The sequence below is a fragment of the Cyanistes caeruleus genome, chromosome 12, assembly GCF_971803275.1.
Source record: "Cyanistes caeruleus chromosome 12, bCyaCae1.hap1.1, whole genome shotgun sequence".
NCBI classification, from domain to species: domain Eukaryota; kingdom Metazoa; phylum Chordata; class Aves; order Passeriformes; family Paridae; genus Cyanistes; species Cyanistes caeruleus.
Window position 1 is genome coordinate 16,729,777 of NC_141712.1, and position 16,671 is coordinate 16,746,447.

The window sequence follows — 16,671 nt, forward strand, 5'->3', positions numbered from 1 at the left end:
CTGATTTGCAGGCCTTTAGTACATGCTGAGTTTCTAGCAGTCTTCCAGGGAAACTGGCCAAAATAGAGCATGTAGGGAGAGGGCAAATTGGCCAAAAAAAGGCAAGATATTACAAGAAATGGAAAATTACCTAACGGGCCACTTATCCCTATTCAAACTTTGGAAAACCTTAGAACTTTTCCCAAGACTACAACATAGCTATCATTTATTACCAAGGTGACCTTTATCCCTCTCCTGACAGCACTGTGCTTTCATCAGAAGTATTTTTGGAGAGTAGCTGATTTATTAGAAGACCCACTGAAATCCCACTTTAGAAGGATTCCCACTGATTTCTATCAGCAAGCACCGCAGTGAACGTGACAGACAAAAGGGACATACTGGGGTGTACTGGCTCCTCACACATCAAATACCTCTTCTTCTACCTCAGCTCCAGCCTGCACTCATGAGACTGCCAGAGAGGAGGGTGGTTCTTTCCACCAGGTCTGAGTTTCTGCACCTCCCACAGTCCCAGGATAATCATACAGTTAAATGCATACCTCCAAGAGAGCAAACACTATTACTGAAGTCTCCTCCCTGGGACTCCTGTGATGTTTAAGCACAGGTGGTGTGCTTAAACACACCAAATTCCTCAGTGTTTCCCTTGTTTGCAAGGAGGGCAGATATGTTAATACATGTGATGTATTAACACTGGAATGCAAAACATCTAAAGACAAGTCCATTAAGTGTGTCCATCTCATTACCTGTTGCTTCACTGAGACAAGGAAGGAATCTCTTTGAGGAAGTTGGACAGGAATGTTTCATCCAACCATCTTAAGGAATGCAAGTGATCCATACTGCCCAAAAAGGTTATAGAAGATGACAGAATAAATAGGTCTTTCTCCTTCATCACTTAACAAGAAAAATCACCTTGCTTTGTTTTCTATGACAAACTGTTAAATAAATACCTGTCCCAAGCTCAGGAGGAAATGATTCCTCAGTTACACATGCAGTGGCTCCTCTGTTTCCCTGTTGAATCAGTGATCCTGAGAATATAAAATCCACACATATCATTACAACACAGGAAAACTGCATGTCCTGGGACATATATACTCATGAGGGCATTATCTGGGGTATTGCCATTTATCAAACCTGCCTTTCAAAAAGTTGATCTTGGATTGCGTGCCTAATGAGCACACGTGAACAAAACGAACTCAGCCTTTCTGCAGCCCCACGAGCAGGAGCCGTGTCCTTGTACACCCATTCACACATCACACATCCTGTAGCTCATAAACCCTGCCACACACTAATGAGATCCAAATAACACAGAATCTACAAAGCAGTAACATCTGTAGCGAGACTATTTAGCTTAAGTCACAAGGATTAACAATCCCCATGGCTCTAGGAATACCCTAATCACGCACAGGAATCACAGAATTGTGGTCCTCTTGCACTGCCTGGCTGACCAAGTGACTTTAATTTTCTTTTGGGATAGATATTGGATCTTACAAACCACTGGTCTGTTGCCTTATAAAATTAAAGAATTCTGCAGCCCCTCTATTATCTCTGTCCCTCATCATGTCCTTTTTTGTATGTAAGAGGCAAGAAAATAATGTTTTAATCTGAAAATTATAGCATTAAAAAGAAATAAAGGCAAAAAGCTATCTCAAGACCAATGAGAAAAGCTCCTGGACAAAGCTTCAGTCTTCATTTTAATGACTGTTCCACAACCTTGTTTAACAAAATCCTGTGAGTAGGAGATAACCTAACAAATCCAAGCATATCTGTAAATGTGAAGTTAGAAATAGATTACAAAATGTCTTCAACTAGCTTCTAATAAAACAAACAAACAAACAAACTAAAATAAGCCCAAAATTCTGGATGAACAGGTTGCAGTTTTTCCTTTTTTTCCTGGATATTTTAAAAGATTATTAGAAATCTGATTATGAAACAGCACTTTTTAAACCCCCTACTATCATACTGCATTTTCAATACACCTATAAATGTGCTCTGAAATTTAATAGATAGATTATTTTATTACCATTTTTTTTAAGGAACAAGAAGAAATGATAAGATTCCTTTCACTGACTTGTACAGCATTCCATAGATCACCCAAGAGAGTGCCACAGAAGAACAGCATTTCAATAATCCCTACTTTGAGTAATAGTTTGAAAATAAAATATTAGTGTGCTGAAGGCAGCCAGTGGACATATTTCATACTATCACGGTAGCTTTCTGTCTTATCACTTTATTCCATGATATCATCTCCCTTGGAAAAATAAGAACCTATGATATTTCTGTCTCCTGGAGTTGAGAGGAGCATAATGATTCTATCTGGTTTAATACATGATAGCGCTCTTACATCAGTTTGCCGTGAAAATGCAGAATATCCAAGGGAAGGATTTCAAGGAAACCAGCCCACATACAATGTTTGTCCTGTGTGTGTTTGAATTTCTCCTTTTATACAGACTTTCCACCACTGCCAGAGAGCACTGGCCTAACTCTTTCTACAGAAAGAAAAATCGTAAATCTGCATGAACTTCATGATGATTAGTTTATCTTGGAGCCAGGCCAAGGAATAAGCCTTTCTCCAATACAGACTTCACATGCTGGCTCTGTCAAGAATTCATTTATTAATCCTTTCGATCAAGCCTGGATTAAGTCATCCAGGGGCCCTAATGACATCAAGTAACTCTGTGCCTTGAGGTGCAGCCCCCAGGTGAAAAATCTCTGGAGCTGCAAGCCGAGGTTACCCTGAACATGTTTATGTTATTAGTCCATGTTTATTTTTACTGAAGCCCAGGACACCTGTGTCAGGTTATCTGTGCACAGGCATTGCTTCTGCCCTTGTGGGCTGTGCTGGGTTTGAGGCCGGGACACACCACACAGCCGTGCCACAGGCTGCAGGGATGTTTGAAAGGTACAACATGTTGGAAAGGACAATGTAACCAAGGAGGAGAAGATCAGGTCTAAGCAATCCAGTAGTGGACCCAAGAGTTTCTTTACTCCTACCCTTTAATTCTAAAAGCACAGTCATGAAGAGAGCTTGGCAGTTACTCAATGTGTAAAAATCTACAGACTTACTTCTCCATGCATAGCATTATTTTTGCATCAAAAACAATCATACTTTGATTCAACTTCTACTTCCTATAAGCTGTATTAAAACTCTGCCACTCCATTTCCTAAACTTTCAGCTGAAAATTGGTTTCCTTGCCTTTTAGCCTCTACAAGTTTCACTGTTTAAATTCTTTGTCTTTTACTTTATAATTCAGATTTAAAGGTTGATATTCTACTTCAGAAGCAAGATTAAGCTAAAAAACTAATTTCCACCTTCTTTTATCTATTTGGCCGTTTCATTTCGAGAGAATTAGCAAGATTTTCCTGTTGCAAAAGTCCCACCTGGTCCGACTTGCCTGAAAGGTTAGTGTCTCCTCTGAAATGCAGCTGAGTTCAAAACCATCCCTCTCCCCCTTCCCACCACATCCCCCTCTCCAATCCAGGCGAGATTTGTTGCAAACATTTCACAGAGCTCTAACGTTGTGTGAACTCTTGCAGAATTATTGTTGTTCCAGGAGTGTCCTGGGGGATTTTCAGAGCTGCTGTGAGACAGTGATATCCCTTGTGGAGGACTAATAGACTGTCAGTGTTTCCACTGGGAACAATGAGGGTCAGACATGCCAGCTAACCTGTGTTAACACGGAACTTCCTCGCTCTGCTCAGGAACAGCTCTGAAAATAACACCGTGCCTAGACACCCCTGCCTGCCATCTCATCGAGATCACGCCGGATCAGCCCTGATAATTCAGCCTTTTTGCTTCAGCCCAGTCCTGGGGAATCTTCTCGACAGCCCCGCAGGGTCTGCTCCTCCAGTCACTGTCAGAAACCTCAAAGGATGGAGATGCAGGGCAGGAGGAAAGGTTGCCTGCTCAAAGTGTCCCAGCAGCTCAACCCTGAGCCCTTCTCTCCTCCTGCAGCACACCCCTACCACTGCCTGTCTGAGCTCTTGCTTTTATAACCTTAGCAACTAACCTGTGTTCATTCATTTTAACTCCTTGCTTGCAAAGTCCTCTCAAAACTGTTTGGGTTTTTTTTTGGTTTTTTCTTTCCATTAAGGCACCACCTCATTTTGGCTTTTGGGTTTGATTTTTACTTTTCATTTGGAATTCTTCCAGAAGAAACAGACTGTGCATGTTCAGAACACAGCAAAGAATGGTGGATGAGTTTTGTACCCTCTGCATTTTGAAACTGGGATTCTGCTGAACAGCAGCAGATCGAGGGGACACTCACCCAGGAGTCCCTGACAGACATCTTCAACTAATACTCTTTGAAAGACAAAGGTTTGTTGACACATATACGTGTAGGTGATAGCCAATGTTTTATTTTAACACATCTGCAAGCGTCTGTTGATCTTTCACTTCCCAATACAAAAACTGCGGGAGCAAGTGAAAAACTGGTGGGAGGAAAGGGGAGATTGAGAAGTTTTAACAGGAAAAGCTGCAATTCATAAATATTATGACTACAAGGGAAAATGAACCACAGCTTGATCACACAACAAGAATAGCAATTAGGAACAATTGTTGAATTTAGTTTAGGTATGCAGCATACGTAGGTAAATACACTGAATGCTAATGGTTTTATAATAGTCTTATTAATTCACACACATAGTTAATGTTTAAGATAAACTCCCCATCTTTAGAGTAATTTATGCATTCCACTTTTATAGAATTCCAATTGAATGAATATGAACATAATCATTTTGCACAAATGTTCTCTAAGGAGTGTGCAGAGAGTCTGAGGCAATGCTGAGGCTCCCCACAGCTTTATTCATAATGGATCAGTCTATTCATTCCTTATTAATTTAATGGAGTACAACTGAGCAGTCTAGCAGCTTGAGCTTATGAGTGTTTCACAAATGGGGCTTTTTGCCTGTAATCGCTTAATCCTACTGGCTAGGCCTCATAAATTGAATAAAGGAGCGAACTAGGTTTTAATTAAGTCTAAGGAATGAGCTTGTCTGAAAGATACTTCAGCTTCTTAAGATCACAGTGGTGAAGTGTGTTTGTCCAGGAGCCTAGCAGGGGCAAGCATCCTGGGCTACTCAGGTTAGAGACCAGTTGCTTTGATGTAAGGTATTTGTTAATACCTTTGTTTCCCTTTAATTAAAAATCCGTTCTCCACTGTCAGTACCATCCAAGAGCACAAGTGAGAGAACTGCAGCAAACCTGACTGGTTCTGGAAAAGAAAGAGGTTTGGGATTCACTCCTTCTATGTCCATAAAGCAGCTCACACTAAAAAAAAATAGCACAGATTGACACCAACAAACAGGGAAGAAACCACTAGGCCCCATTAGTTTTGATACGCTCTCCCTCGTGGCTCAGTGCCCCTGGGTAAATACAGCTTCCATGAGGGAAAATGCAAAACTAGGAGCCAGGCTCTCATCCCTTTCAGGGGTCCTGTACTTCTGGTCAGAGGTAGCAAACTGACAGCATGTGTGTCACCCCATGCCATGATCTGTCTCTTGGATATCCAAGTACCAGCTCAGGGGGACTGATTTGGTACTGACTTCTTACTATGTCTTGGCAGAACACGTGAATTAAAAAGTCTCCTTAGAGGCCAAGTCCTGTAAATCTTTTCTAAGGCAAACAGAAAGATTACACCTCTTGCAAAATGTATTTGCAGACACTTCCTTTTAAAATTCAGTGGCTGGAGAAACAATTCTGTTGAGGGTGTGCAAACCTGTCTCTTACCCAGGCTAGAAAAGGGGGGCATTCAGATTCCTCCCCATATTGGTCTCCAGAGAACAAAAATTATCACCTTCTCTACTGTTTTTTCCCAAATTACCTGCTGAGGATATATCCTGGGCAGCAAAGAACTGAAGATCTGTGGTGGTGTAAAAGTCTTTCTTAAGGCTGCATTCCACATCTCCCTTTTGTACCCTGGTGGGCTGTCTGGGATATCTGCTGTGGATAAAGCAGAGATGCAGGGCACTGAACTCAGTGCCCTCCTCCCTCTTGGGACCAGGGCTGGAATCTAAACTGTGCACTACCATAAAAAAAAAGTTGGCTAGCTAAAGCAGCTTCCAGGGTGCAAGATTTTCTTTTTGTATATGTGAGGCACCACATTCTGGAAAATCCTAAATCAGGGGAGTTTTTTTCTGATTGTTTGGCTTGCAGTATATTGAACAGAAAGATGTACTGTTTCTACTATGATTTTACAGCTTACATTATGATTTTACAGGTGCCCAGAAGTCCTTGGTTACCTGGCTATGGTTTTCATACACCAGTGCAACAGTTCAGTGAAGTCCCAACAAAAATCAGACATTTTTTGCTGTCTATACACACAAATAACCAGGGACAGGTCCTAACCCCAGACAACCTAAACCATCCCACCTAAGGGCAGTATTTTAAAGAGATTTGGCATTCCTTTATAAATTTACTTCCATCTTTGAAAATAAGAAATGGGAAAATGTGAGGTTGGTGAAAGGAAGGCTAATCTGCCTGGCTTCCTTCTTGTAGGTTTTACTGAGTTATCCTGCTGCCCTTTAGTCATGTTTTGGTATTAACTTAGCTGCAGGCTTAAGTTATGCCAAAGGCAGGAAGGATATGAATTTTAATTAGACACCCATCTCTCACTGAATTCTCCAAGGCTCCTTTGAAAATCCAGACCCTAGAGCTGTCATGTATGTGTGCGTGCTTGTTTCTGGGCATGTTGTATATATTTCTGCACACACAAATCTACATAAATAAATAAAGTGACATGATCAGATTTTCAAAGGCATCCAATCCTGAGAAGCACCCTGTTGTTCTCAACAAGAGTTGGTGCATGCTGAGCTCGTGTGAAAAACCAGCCCAGCTCTCCAACCCCAGGGAACACTGAACTTTCTACAGGCCGAGGCCCGAGACGAACACACACAATTCCTGATCACAGTTGAGTTTTAATTGCTTGAATAGATTCTGATCTGGGGATGGGCAGAACAATGTGCTTTTCTAAATGGTTGGCTTTTCTGTTCCAACACTTCTGCTCAGCAGTGACAGTGTCAGGCATCCTGCCAGCCTGAGTCCGGAGGGCTCCGAGGAGCAGCTCTCAGGCTGTGACAGGCTGGGGCAGTGGAGGCACTCAGGAAGCCTGCTGTACATTTTCTATTATGTTGAAATGGGGTGAAAAAGAAATAAAGTTAAACAAACACGAGAAGTGCATGTTAAAATGTAAATGCAAGCTGTATTTATTTAAAGGGCTGTTATGATTGCTTAATTACAGATCTTTTAAAAAAAAGTCCCTGGCATTTGTGTTTTGGTTTTTTTTGTCTAAATAGCTTGGGTTTTGTGCACAGCTAGAAAGGCAGGCAAGGATTATGTTGGGGATGACAGAGCTATTGCAATCAGCATTTTCAAAGCTGGTACCCATTCAGGATCTAATACTATTTTCAATTTTGATTATATTATATTGTCCAAACTACTGAAAGAACCCATTTTTAGTTTTTCACACAAGTAACAAGTAAGAGGACTCTAGGACAGGAGTATAAAGGAGTGAAGGTTCCTAGAAGTGCTTCTGAGAGCATTTCTCAGGGCAGTCAGCCTCACTGGAGACAGTCTCCTCGTGGTCACAAAGGGCAGACTTATTTTGAAAAGAAAACAGAAACACAAGAGTTACAAAACCACAAAATCTGACAGAGATTGAAATTATATCCCACACCCCTAAAATAAATAAAGAAAGAAAGAAAATAAATAAATTCAGTAAGTGGCAAAGAAGCATTGATGGATTATGGATGAAAGAAGCACACCCAAGAAGTTAAACTGGAGCCTGACAGACCTGAGTGGCTCACTAACATGCCAAAAAGGACATTGGAACTTTGCCTTTTGACTAACAAATCCTTCAATCCCAAGAAAATTCTCTCTGTGGCTGATACCACCAACTCCTGGCCTACAACCAGCACCTTTCCTTTGCTTCTCTCATCTTGGGTCACCACCACCATAGCTCAGCAACTGCAGAAGACCAGAGTACAGAGAAGCTGGAACATTCCAGAGTGTGGGCAACTTAGTTTTGAAGAGGTCACTTGTATGGAGATCAAAAGGATCCTTCTCTATCCTTATTTTCCATGTGAGCAATTTATGGAGCAATATTTTGAAAGTATTTTTTTTTTAATTGGAAGGTGTCTCATTGGAACAAAATTGTTTTTAAGGTTCCTTCCAACCCAATCAATTCCATGATTCTATGATTCCATGAAATAAGCAGAAATCTGCAGGTAGTGTTGACTGTCTCCTGAATAAAAACATGGAGCTCTCTAAAACTAAAGCTGCTTAATCAAAGTACCGGTGATCTATTTTTTAAAATGGATAATTCTCTCACATTTTAAACCAATGGCACTTAAAGGGGATAACATATAATATAGTACAGTGTTTTCCAAACTACTGCAATTTTTCAGGTGTCACTAACATAAATCTATTGACTGATTTATACTAATTACTTTAAAAAGATGCTGCAGGGCAAATCACACACCCTCAGTCAATTTACAGCAGGGACCATTCTTTAAGTGACAAGGTGTGCACCTACTTTTGAACAGCTGTCAGACTGAAAAGAAAATAAATACTGAACTTAGAGAAAATACATAGAAATCGTGGTTAATCAAACACAGAATTCTCATCATACTGTTAATTGTTAATGTTAATGCATATTTCCTTTTTCATTATCCTACAAATGAAAAAGTCACCACAGGTATAAATATTAAATCTGCATAAGAATTAGTCTCGAAGTGCTAATTTGTATATTTCCTTGAAAAATACTTTTACAGTTTCTCTGAACATGTAGCACAGATGACAAGACAGGCACCAGGGCAGGCATCCTCACAGGAGCAGCACAAAGGGAAGAACAAAGTCCTCCCCTCCCATTTTGTGATTCATGGGGAATGTTCTGGAACACACACAGGCAAATCTGATCCCTAAAAAAATCTCTGCTGCTCCCTGACACGACGTGCAGCGAGCTGGGATCACTGATTTGGAAAAGAGATGGAACAATTAACAGCCCACAGTGACAGGGTCAGCTTAGAGCCCAGATGTTTTTTAATTAATTTGAATAAAATCTACTTTTCCAGGGGAAAAAAAAACCAAAACAAAACAAAACCAGGTAACCATTCATACCTCTGTCACATGCCTGTTGGAATCATCAGGACAATAAGGCCCAATGGATTCTGGAAGAGGCTGGAGCCCAACTGAGCCACCAGGCAGTGGCTGGGCCAGCCTGAGAGCAGCTCCCACCCTGGTCACCAAGCTCCTGCCTGTCTGCAATTACATATTAGCAAATGGCATAACCAGGTGGGACACAAGGGCTGACAGGCCAACAGTCTTTTTCACATTCCCACAATATGATAGCATATAAATACAATCAAAGCACAATTTGCATTAGCACCAGTGGTGAAAAATAGGATGCCAGCACTGTCTAGCACAACAGCTGTTCGGCATCTGAATGAAATACTGTATCCAGTATTCACCCATCTCATAACATCCTTTTTGTAAGTCTCAGAGGTCACCTAAACACATTTATTGACTTCATTATTTTTATATAGGGAGAAAAAATTGATGGTGCTACAGAGCTGAGCAAATAACTCACAATAAAATCTTTATTCAATATATTTCATCTTTTTTTACTGTTGTTGCAACACAGTGAAATTCTTACATTTAACCATTATCTAAAAACACTATCTGAGAATTTCTGCAGTAAATTTTTTTACGCTACAAGATGTTCTTGGAAAGTTCAGAGTGAATGTTTACCATTACAACTGTGTTTATTATTTAGATAAACCATGCAGCACTCTTTCTGTTCTCTGACTGACTTACACAATTCATAGTACAATATGACTTATGAATTTTACTGGTACGTGTACATGACAAATCCATGAACAGTTGGTTTGAGTGGCTCAGATTCTAGGACTTGTCAATAATTAATTTCATGGGGAGTAAAATTAAAAGTGATTTGAAAGGATCACATCCCAAGTGTCCTATCCAGAGGAAACAGAGATCAGAAAATGTGATAGCAATGCACAAATCAGAGGTTGATTAGCTGTACATATTCTAAAATAAAACTCCCTGTGGTATTTTATATGAGAGCCTGGATATATTTGGTGGCCTTTTTTTATTTAAAAAAAAAAAAATATTTCATTTCACAGAGCAAACCATTTCACTCATATCCTGAGTGGGAGACAACCAAATCTCCTCAGACGCTATCAGTTACCCGCGGCCCCTTGGCAAAAACCTGGTGACACCTTAGCTGATGAATGTATGAAAGGAGAGAATATAAATAATGTAGCTGAAACTGATACTTTTTGCATGAAAAGTGCAGCCTGTGACACACTCAGGTAAGGAACATTATTAGGATTGTTCAGCACACAGTATCAATTCCTGCTGGTAGAGATGAGTGCCAATTCCACAATATGCAGCTCTGAAAAGCTGATTTGCTTCAGGAAGCTCCACTTTGGATCTCATTTTGAAGCAGACTAAGGAACTGAGACAATCTTGAGTACAGTTATGTACCTCTCCATAATGCTCATAGGGGGATGACACTCTTCAGACTGAATGAGGTCTGAAATTTGCCTGAGAATGCTTTGCCCATTCTTATTGAAACAAATGAACCAACAAGTGAAGCACATAGCTGATTATGACTACAAAAATAACTCAAAGCAAGACCCCCACTGGCTCACACAAAGGAATGGTTCATTGGCTGTGCAGGGTATAAGGAGGAACAGCACAGATGCAAATTGCACTGGGGACAGGAGGATGCTGAGCTGTGTGTGTATGGACAAGTTTCATCCTTTAACTGCGCACAGGGGATTGTTCAGATGTCTGCTCAAAAGGATTTCAGTCACAAGCTCTGCACAAAAATGCCTCTTCTGTGATGGGGGCACAGGACACAACAATTTCCTAGGTCCTAAATGAAAAGCCAAGACTTACCCAAATGTCCTCTGGATTTTCATGCATTTCTGACCACATTAAATTTGCATAATGAGTCCAGGAGATCTAAGTGATGCATTACTCGGTTTCTTTAATTGCCAGAAACACACCACAGGAACCAGACTACAACAGGATATTATGGTGTGAGAATGCTACAAGGAGGTACCACATTCTCATGATGGGCACCTCTGTACCCAACCATGAGCAACTCTATGAACCACAGTTAAGTTCCAAACCTTCTCCTTATTGATATAAAAATACAGGTCTAGCTCTGTTTCCATCTCACAGAGACAACCCCCCCAGCACAGCATTTTATGGTTTTGGTAAAAGAAGACAGAGTTCAAAAACTGCTGACAGGGATAACAACAGTTTCATGCAGCCTGCACACACCGTGTCAGGAAGGGGAGAGAGAAGCTCTGACATCCATGTTCCACAATGTTTCTATCACTGATACAGAAGTATTATGACACTGTCAATCTTACTTTCTTTACAATCCTATACACCTCTTACTACTACAAGTGATTTTCCAGATGATTGCTTGGCAGAGGTTCAAAAGAGGTGCCCACACACCCACGTTTCAGAACATCCTGAAAGAGCGGATACTCCTTCCACAAAAGAACAAAATGGATTTGTCCCTCTAATGAACTCCCCTTGATCTGACACATGGGACATAAACTGTAGGGTATCAGTTTAATTTCCAGCAGCCACATGTGTCTCTTAGTTTGCCCAGCCAGTGGAACTCTTCCCTTTGTGGGCAACCTCAAAAGAAGGAAACAAATCAGGGAAGTGACTGAAGTGAAGCACATGGAATATTTTCCTTTCTATCTGAAGAGTCTTTCAGGGAGACTTCAGGGTGACAAACAATAAAAACAAGGTTAAAATCCCTGCTTCCATGAAATCAATGGGATTTTTGTCACTGACTTCAGAGGAACAACAATTTCTTTGTGAAATACTTTGAAAAAGGCTGCATCCTGTCTTGTTCAGTGCCATTACCCAATGTATCAGCCCTGGCTGCTGCTGATTTGCACCAGGCAAGAATCTGATCCCTGTATTGCAGAGATTCACCCTCTCTCAGCCCTCATTGTTACTCACCAGCCTGAGCCTGTGCTGCAGATAAATAGTGGGCTTTAATCCCCAGGACTCTCAATCCAATGCCTTTCACCACTGCCAGATTCACATTTTGTTTTGTTCCTTTAATACGAGCTTACAGAAGAACGAAACTGATAAACTTCCTCCTGCTCAGATTGCAGGAGCACAGAATAATATAACAAGTTAAATGAAACATTAGGAGAAATAGAAAGCACTTTAGAAAACATGCACTGCCTCTTTAACATTTCAAATTTTTCTTTTAACGTAAAATTACAGCATAATATAAGAAAGGAATCCAGCAAGATACTTTATCACAATACTTGGGCAACTTTAACTCATCTCAAGTGTTATTATAAGAAATAGAATTTACTGGTATGGACTTATATTCAATAGCACTCCTTCCCTTTTTAATGAAATGTCATTATTCCAATACAAATCCTTTCATTCTGCAACCCGCTCCCCCCTTCATCTCACTATATTTCATTTCCTGCAGTTACGTGATATTATTGCCTTTTTTTTCCACAGCTATTGATTTAGGTGTATATGGTTATTACAATGCAAAATAAAACAGTTCCCCCATCCATTCTACCTTGTACCATTGAACATTAACTTAATTTGTTTCAAATCTGCATTTGATTTGGCAAGGAAACCATTTATCTTTATGAAGAAAGCCCTCATAAAGTAGGGACTTCAGGAGATCACTGCTTTAAAAATTTAATAGCCTTGTGTCTTATACACTAGAAAAATGAATTAAACCTTCAAATATTATATGTCTCAATGTAACCTTTTTGCATTTCATACTATGTTTAATTCATTATATCCTAGGAAAAAAAATTAGATAAAACCTCACTAGATTTAGGGTGGTAGTTTGTTCTCAGTTTTGTTTTGACTTGGGCTGGGTATTTCACATTCCAGGATCAAAAATCTTTCAATGCAGTATTAGCAGTTGGATGTAGCTGATGTTCTTGGGATGGAGTTGCTTGTTGTATATAATTTTCTTAGTTTGGTTCTCAGCATGGATAAGAATCATTAAGTTCTGAAGCCACCAGCAATATCTTTAAGGATGATTTTTGTGGCACGAGCAAAGGACAAGCTTTCAGAGTCTAACTCAAACACAAATCAAAATATTTTATGTGTTATCATCACAAATTGAATATTTGGACTGCAATGTAGCATTTGATGACTTTTGTATGACTGGTGAATAAATAAGGTAGGAAGCAGAAATGTCTGTGTCTGCAGTGAAAAAGTTCTGGTTTAGAGAAACACTCACTGTATGATGAGGCTGATGAACACCAACAACCAAGGGAAAAAATCAACTTAGCTGAATTAAAACTGAGAACTGCTTTAGTGCTCAAGGCCTATATTTCTTGGAAAAAAACTAACATTTCTCATTTTACATGAATACAGTCATTCTGGACTTATTTAAATGGTGATTTTTCTTTATTCAATTTGTTTTTCTGCTCTGACCAACAAGAGCTGTGTGATTTTCTTTAATTCGTTAACAATTAATTTCTCATCATCACTGAACACACCAAGATCAACTGCAGTCAGAACCCTAAATGCCTTTCAGGGCCTGGAATCATTCACCATCTCTGCAGTGCCAGAGGGAAGATAAAGCTCCCTTAACAGACAGATCTGCTGACCACCTACACCAAGACTTCTGAGGAAAAACTCCAGAACTGGAGGCTCCAGCATTTGGATTTGACCATACCCTGGCACAGCTCCTTCCACACTGCATTTCTGTGTGCACTTGGAATTCACCCAGGATCATGAGTCTTGAACCCAGGAGTCTGGACAGCAGCAATTCTACTTCTCCCTGCTCTTCTCTCCCAACTGTTCTGCCCACTGATGCACCTCTTCTGTGACTTCTTTGTCAAGCTTAGCCCCCCCAGAAAATGAAAATCCAGTTTCTGAGGTGGTTTCCTGGGGAGGTCAGCTTCCCAAACACAGCCAACTGGAAGAGCAGATGTGAGGCAGACTGTGAAGGTACACAGCTCATATGGCTTGGTCTGGCTCAGTCTGGCAGGAAGTTTAAGTCTAAATTAGCAAACCAGAAACACAGGATGAAGTTGAGAATTAGAAGTCAGTAAGACTGTGAGTAAAAATTAGATCACTTACTCAGATAAAGAGTTATAAAGGTAAAAATACCCAGCTCTAAGCAGGTCGACCTTCTAAACTGGGGTGAAAGGCACAAACTCAGCATGGCACACAAAGTGTAAATATTGCATTGTCTTGTTGCAGCAGTATTACCAATTAATTGCTTTTATGTTACAACTCTCAGTATTGAAATAAATCACAATCAAAAGATACCCAAAATGAGGAAAGAGTTTTAAGCAGAGGCATCATGAAAGAGCTGATGAAAACTTACCTAGAAGAAAAAGCATCTCAGAGGACCCCTAGAAGAGGACAACCAAGTTAAGAAAAGGGGGTAATGAAACAGTCAGAAGTTTTTTAAGTAGGGAAAGCAGGAAGCTCATAATGTTCAAATCAAAAATAAATTCCCTATCAGAACCACTTCCATCAGCCTGCAACGCTGTATTGCTGAGCTATATTCTTTGGTACACCTAAGTTTTATGGATTTTACAACTATAAAGAAAACAGCAGACACTAGAAACACATTGCACAGGTCTCATTACAAATCTCCCTGTCTGTATCTTAGAACATTCTTAAGCTGCATTTAGCAAGCAACCTGGAGAGCGCTGATATACTGTGTACACATATTAGAGACATGACTGTATTTGCCTATTTCTTCTCAGTAGGTAACAACAGGCTGTTTTCATTGGATGATCTCCAGAAACGAAATCAGAGCACAGCATTGTGATTACTCAGCTCATACAATGAATTCCCAGTTTCAGTAAGAATAAGTAACATTCTAATTTAGAGTTGATATTTGACACTGTATACGAGGGGAGGGGTCTGCTTTCCATTTTCTCCTTAGACAACAGCAGTAAACTGCAAAATTCCCTGCTAAAATGTATGATCTTTGGAGAATGCTAATTGACCTACTAAAGTTGGCTTATTTTATTTGGTGGAATTTGCTTATCACAGGCCTCTAGGTGCTCTACATAAACAATATAAATGAAAATAATGAATAGACCAAATACCTAAGTGACAATGGGGACCACATCAATAGCTGTCTGCCCAACAGAATTCGGCTCAAAAGAAACCGTATTATAGCATCTGATCATTTCAGAAGAGGGAACTTTTCCCCCTTGTGAGGTTTGTTTTATTTCTGAGCACAGGGGGATTTGTTAGTTTGAGGCAGATCAGGTATATCCACCCCTTGCAGACTGCAGAGCACAGCACTTCTGTGGATGGGAGCACATGTAGGAGGGATGCCATCCTGTGGGTGTGCAAAGGGATGGTCAGGGAGATCCTGAGGAGAGGAGAGCACACTGCCAGGGCTGACTTCTCCAGTGCAGGGGCCAATCTGAGACTGCAAACAGAGCAATTCACAGGGAATCTGGTGGTTCCCTACAGGCCTGAGGACAGACACAGCAGCAGCAGAGGTTATCTCTGATTTTATGCACTTTCCAGAGAAGGGAATTTCTCTTGAGATAACCTCAATTATTTTGTTGTTGTTGTTGTTGTTACTATTTCCGTGCATGAAGTCTAGGGAGATTTCTAAACAGGATGAAATGAGCACATCATCTTCCCATGGAAAGGCTCATCCAGCAGCATTGTCTTTCTCATGGAAAGGCTCATCCAGCAGCAATGTTCTCTCTAGGTCAGTGAAGTCAGAAAATAAACCACATATGTAGGAACACGGGCAGGATCTGAGAGCAAACCAGTCACCCCACGTGAGTCACCATAATGCTTGAGGGATATAAACTGTGAAACTGTAAATTTAATACTGAAACAACCAGACTAGACTTATGCTAGCTAGCTAACAAAACAAAGTCCAGCACTGCTTTGTTCACCAGCAGATCAGGGAGCTTCACTGCTCCCTCTGACCTTGCCAGGTCCAGGCTGCAGGTGAGGTGGAGGCTCGGGTGGTTCTATAGCTCCCTTGTCCCACGAGAGCAGCTCTGAAACACTGAGTGCCCTCCCTGATGTGAGGGACAGACACAGAGCATCCTCCACTTTGGAAAGCAGGATCCCAGGCAGGAGCAGACACTGCCTGCCAAACGTGTGTCCCACCCCAGCTGGGATACCAGGCTGTCAGCTGTGACATCTCTGTCACTTCATTCACAATTCCCACAGCTGTGCTAAAACCTAACTGTTCCTGCTGATTCCCAGGCCAGTGAAAGCAAAGCAAACAATAATACCTGTTCTTTACAGATGTCATGCCCCTGCAGAGCAGGTACATGAAGCTGGAAACATTCCTTCTCTTCACGCATTTAAAAGTTTGGATGGGAAGAAGCCTCATTCAATCTCCTGCTAATACAATATGAAACACTCTTCACAGCTGTAATTTCCTGTAGCATCTAAAATGTTTCCTGTTAATATTTTCCATGTTGTTGCTGTTTTTATGAAAAAAAATCCCCTAAATATTAACATTTTCAGATGGCAGAATGGAAAAAGCTAATATAACTCTTAGAGACACAGCATACAAATCCAGAAATAGATCTAAAGGCAGATTTCTCAGCACTCCCTAAATTCTGGCACAGAGAACAGACCAAAACTCCAGTCCAACCTTCTGCTTTTCCTCACCCAGTACTCAGATG